Source organism: Cherax quadricarinatus, chromosome 59 (genome assembly GCF_038502225.1).
Source record: "Cherax quadricarinatus isolate ZL_2023a chromosome 59, ASM3850222v1, whole genome shotgun sequence".
Classification (NCBI taxonomy): Eukaryota; Metazoa; Arthropoda; class Malacostraca; order Decapoda; family Parastacidae; genus Cherax; species Cherax quadricarinatus.
Window position 1 is genome coordinate 10,197,989 of NC_091350.1, and position 5,897 is coordinate 10,203,885.

The 5,897-nt window shown below is 38.5% G+C and overlaps 1 protein-coding gene across 1 annotated transcript in view; it reads right to left on the bottom strand.

Moving 5' to 3' along the window:
- Gbs-70E (Glycogen binding subunit 70E) overlaps nucleotides 1-4,282 on the bottom strand; it is a 171,054-nt gene extending 166,772 nt beyond the window's left edge. The window contains exon 1 of the mRNA XM_070097713.1: nucleotides 4,122-4,282. The gene's annotated coding sequence lies outside the window, so the exon portion shown is untranslated. The remainder of the gene's footprint in view (nucleotides 1-4,121) is intronic.
- Nucleotides 4,283-5,897: the final 1,615 nt, after the last annotated feature.

The window sequence follows — 5,897 nt, forward strand, 5'->3', positions numbered from 1 at the left end:
TTGTGTATGCAATAATTTCGCCAAAATCATTCTGAACCTAACGAAAAAAATATATTTCACTGTGTTTGTTTAGTATTAAATTATTGTAAACAAATCTAAAATATATTTAGTTGGGTTAGGCTAAAATAAATTGTTCTTGTTATAATAAGGTTAGGTAAGTTTTCTAAGATTCTTTTGGTGCAAAAATAAAAATTTTTACATTAACATTAATGAAAAAAATATATCTTTAAACGTATAAGAGAAAATTTTAGAAAGGACTTAATTTTTAATGAGTTCTTGCTAATTGACCAGTTTTACATATTCGGCACGACATACATATATATACATATATATAGTTCCTTGATAATGTGAGTAGTCACGAAAGCGCTTGGAATTTCTCTATTCTTTCAGAGTGGTTGTTTTGCATATATATATATATACATATATATATATATATATCTATATATATATATATTTATATATATATCTATATATATATATATATATATATATATATATATATATATATATATATATATATATATATATATATATATATATATGTACGTTTGAGTGTGTGTGAGTGAGAAAGAGCTCGTCTAATTGTGGTTGCAGGGGTCGAGTCATAATGTGTGTGTAGTGTATATATAAATTATATATTTATTTTATATTACACACATACACAGTTCATAATCAAGGACTATTGCTATTCTGAAGTAAAACTAGACGGGAATGAAACACGAGGCTTCGTGTGTGCATCTCCTACACTACCCCGGAAACAAGCGACAACCTGTCTTATACAGGTCAAGTCTGCAGGCACCACAGTTCTGCAACGTCAATTTCACCGTTTAATTGGCACTTCCCTGCATAATAAAACTAACCACAGTGGATAGGAGTAGGGTGGTTTTGAGAAACACTTGCCATGTATGGGCCGGAGTAGGCTTGCTGCAGTGTTCTTCCCTTCTCATATTTTTAACTATGATAATCCTCCACTCTCCCCATTATTTAACTTTACTACTGACAACACTACACGTGAAAGGCCTTTTAACTTCAAGATATAATTTGTGGTCCTGCCACAAGTGACTGTAGCAGCAGACAAGCACTTTATTTGTCAGTCTGTCCTTGACAGCTGCACTAACATACAAACAGATGCACACAAAAAAAGAATACAAAAAGCATCCTTCGCTGGGTATCAAAGGAGCAAATTTTGAGGACAGAACAACAGTCTTGATGAACACTGAACAACACAGTCTTGATGAACACTGAACAACACAGTCTTGATGAACACTGAACAACACAGTCTTGATGAACACTGAACAACACAGTCTTGATGAACACTGAACAACACAGTCTTGATGAACACTGAACAACACAGTCTTGATGAACACTGAACAACACAGTCTTGATGAACACTGAACAACAGTCTTGATGAACACTGAACAACAGTCTTGATGAACACTGAACAACACAGTCTTGATGAACACTGAACAACACAGTCTTGATGAACACTGAACAACACAGTCTTGATGAACACTGAACAACACAGTCTTGATGAACACTGAACAACACAGTCTTGATGAACACTGAACAACACAGTCTTGATGAACACTGAACAACACTCTTGATGAACACTGAACAACACAGTCTTGATGAACACTGAACAACACAGTCTTGATGAACACTGAACAACACAGTCTTGATGAACACTGAACAACACAGTCTTGATGAACACTGAACAACACAGTCTTGATGAACACTGAACAACACAGTCTTGATGAACACTGAACAACACAGTCTTGATGAACACTGAACAACACAGTCTTGATGAACACTGAACAACACAGTCTTGATGAACACTGAACAACACAGTCTTGATGAACACTGAACAACACAGTCTTGATGAACACTGAACAACACAGCCTTGATGAACACTGAACAACACAGCCTTGATGAACACTGAACACAGTCTTGATGAACACTGAACAACACAGCCTTGATGAACACTGAACAACACAGTCTTGATGAACACTGAACAACACAGTCTTGATGAACACTGAACAACACAGTCTTGATGAACACTGAACAACACAGTCTTGATGAACACTGAACAACACAGTCTTGATGAACACTGAACAAGTCTTGATGAACACTGAACAACACAGTCTTGATGAACACTGAACAACACAGTCTTGATGAACACTGAACAACACAGTCTTGATGAACACTGAACAACACAGTCTTGATGAACACTGAACAACACAGTCTTGATGAACACTGAACAACACAGTCTTGATGAACACTGAACAACACAGTCTTGATGAACACAACACATACCAGGAAACCTTCACTGAACCATCAAGACACTATTTTCTCGAGGAAGCGCTAAACCCATAAGGGTTATACGGCGCCCAGGGAATGAGCTATAATCAAGTTTGATCCAAGGAAAACCCGCCTTTATTTCCTTGACTGGAAGAAAGATAATCCACTTGAAGGGAAATTGATTAAATTAATCATGTGGACCAATTGTTTTTTTCAATTTGCTAAGCCTAGACAGACGGGGCCGCAGGAAAATTTGAGTTATGGAGTGTGTTATATTTATTTGTAACGGTTTGACTAAGCTTTTGGAGAGCGAAACGTTGCCACAGTAAAAATGTCGCATTAGTTTTGTGTGTATCCTTTTAACTAACATTGTCGTAATTATGTTGGTAGAATTACCAACATATCTATGTATTGAATATACCCAAAGTAAATGTTATTAAACTATGCCTAGCCTATTCATTCTTGCGTTTTTTTTTTTATTCTCGTTTCACATTCGTTCGTTTGTTCTCATTCGTTCCCTTTCACTTCTTCGCCTGTTTGTCAGATAGTTTTCGTTCGTTTATTTATTTGCTTTTTTTTCCACCCCTCGTTGGTTCGCTTTCTCCCTCTCTCTCACTTCCTATAAGTTCAGTATTAAGTAACAGCCTCGGCCCGGCTCAAGGGTGTGCAGCAGACATATTGCCAAACTTTTAACTCCTTGAACTATGTCATGAGTTGCAACACTTAGAAAAAAAGTGCATTAACACTAGCAGACAACTTTTTGAATAACAGTGAAAGTGCAATGAACACTTGTCGTCGTTTAGGAAAACTTGCAACTGGAGATGACTTCATTTGGAGACTGAAATATACAAACAAGTCAATGTTTTTCGATGTTGCTGTCTCCATGCTGGATCTCCTTAAATATCCAGTGTTCTGTATAGTAAATGGTTTAAAACCGACAGGTTGAAGATTCCCATATGTTGCAATAGTGTCTCAATTTTCATCCAATGTTCTGTAAGATCGTCAGTATGAAGATGCAACTCACATGCAAGCAAATACAGATAAGGAAAGATTTGCTACGAATCTCTGCTTGAAGATTTTAATTGGAGGTTGAAATATATAATCTCGTCTGTCTCCAAGTGGGTTTTCCCACTCTTATGTAATTTTCTGTTTGGTGAAAAATAAACATAAGAATGGGGGAACACTGCAGCAGGCCTACTGGCCCATACAATGCAGGTCTTTCTCAAAAATGGCTTTCAGTTGGTATGGTTAACACATGTCCAGATACGAATGCCTCAGTTGTTTTCGAAACCAGCTGAACGTTTTAAAGATGTATTGGTCACCAAGGTGGGTTTGAGGATGTGACACTGATCATTATTTCCCCTTTTACACACGGAAGGAAGTGCCCAAAACCAGGCCGTAGCCTTCAGGCATCCTCATGGTGGTTTAAACATAATATGAATCCAGTACACAACCCGTACATGAGAGAATGAAATTTATGAATCTACCGTATTTTCCGGCATATAAGGCGCAAGAGAATATAAGACACACAGGACTGTTTCCAAGCAGTTGTAACGTAACGTTAGTAAACAACTGCTAAAGCATACCCTCGACCCTGACCTTGAGCGTACAAGATGCAGGTTGATTTTCCAAGCCTTTGTGTGAGAAAAAGTGCGCCTTATATGCCAGAAAATACAGTAATGGCCTCCACCAACACTCATGAACAGCCACTGTCTCCAAACCTCTAGATATCTGGGAAAACCTCGACTAATTACTGATATTAAAAGCAGTGCATCATTTCAAAATAAAATAATTACAAGTTCCAGTATATTGTGTGTACTCACCAAATGGTATTCGCCAGTTGCAGTTACCAGGAAGAAATAAACTGCCCTCACCTCCTCAACCAACAATGACTTGGTTCACGAACTTCTGTCCTGCCGTGTGCCCAGCTTTTCGTAAAGCCTTTTCCTGTCTTCTCCAGTATTTATTCTCCTAAGTTCGATATCTGCAATGAGGAGTAAGTAGAAATATTTCATCAGATATGTCATTTATGTAGAGGAAGAATGAATTTTAGTCAGGAAAATGTGGCATAAGCTACTGAAAAACAGTTAAGATTCATTGGAATTTTTAACGTAGGGGATGGTTACCACTCAGGATAATCTAACTCAGAACGTCATCGAGGACTGTGTCTTATTTCCGTTGTGGTCCTTCAGTCTTGTCCCCCAGGATGCTACCCACAACAGTCAACTAACAACCAGGTACCTACTTACTGCTAGGTGAACAGGGACAGCAGGTGTAAGGAAACATACCCAACGTTTCCACCCGGCCGGGGATTCAACCATGAGCACTAATTGTGTGAAACGGTGGGATGGTTAGCATTGCACTTATGTAGTGTAAGTTTGTGAAAAAAAAATTTGTGTATGCAATATTGGTGAAAACAACGTAGCAATGAGTGAACCCAGGATAGATCCTTGTGAAAGACCCTCATTCTCTGTCCTCCTGATACTTCAACACATTCTTAAAGGAATGTGCCTTGAACATACCTCAAACCCCACCCGTGGTATGGTTTGTTTTGCAATCGTGTCATTACGATTTCGTGAGTCATACCTCAAGTGCCACAGAGTTATTTTTTTTCTAGGCAAAGGATCGGATCCGTGTTGTTTAGGATATCTTCCCAACTTGTCTTATTTAGGACCTGGTTAATTTAATCCCACTCGTTCTTGATCCAACAAAACCTGTTTCTTTTTTATTTTTTCTTACTCCAATTCATGAATTAGTTACTTGTGAGGAAAAGTTTAAACGTTTTCTAACAGTCGGAGAGTACAGGGTATGCAGTCTGTCCAACCCTCTTTTCATGTTAGTTCTCTTATTCCGTCGTAGAACTCAAAAGTAAAGACAGGATTACTTATTTACTCTAAGCATGTAGTAGCTGTTGTTTGTGAAGATGCTCCTTGTGTAGTAGTAGTAGTTGTCAGCAAAGCTGTTGTTTGTGAAGATGCTCCATAAATGGTTATAATCATAACCATAATTTTTAAAGGGGTAGGGGTAAGCCAGCGGAAGGCCTCTGTCAGATGACCAAAAGCTCCAGCTGCGGGTCGTTCCCTTTATCGTGCAAGGGGTCCGAAAATTTGAAATTCGAACTGAACTCCCTATGGTGGATAGAGTAACTCAATACAAGGTCACTGATCCCATATAAATTGATTTCTGATGGTTAGTTTTCGAGCAATTGCTAATCTCCGAAGACCGAAAATATTCGGCTGGGCCCGACAAAGAGAATAACCCTTTATCGTGCTTGGCCGGGAAAATTCGGTATTAATTACGTGTTTTGGGGGCGTGTCATACTCCGTGCCCCGCGCGGCCAGCTTCCCGTTCTTTAGTTCCAACCAATCACAAGCCTTCCCTGAGTCTCTTCAGCTAAGTACAGTTCGCTTCTGCCGCCTTCCCATTGGTTGAGAGATCAAAATATAAACACTGGTGGCTTGGCTCCGCCCACACACGCATTTTTCCCTCCACCCTTACTAATCTACTCTTGGATTATACATTCTACAATGTCGGTAAGTACTGATTGTTGTGTTTAGTGCTTACATGAATAGTTTAGGCATATTTTGATATATACCTAA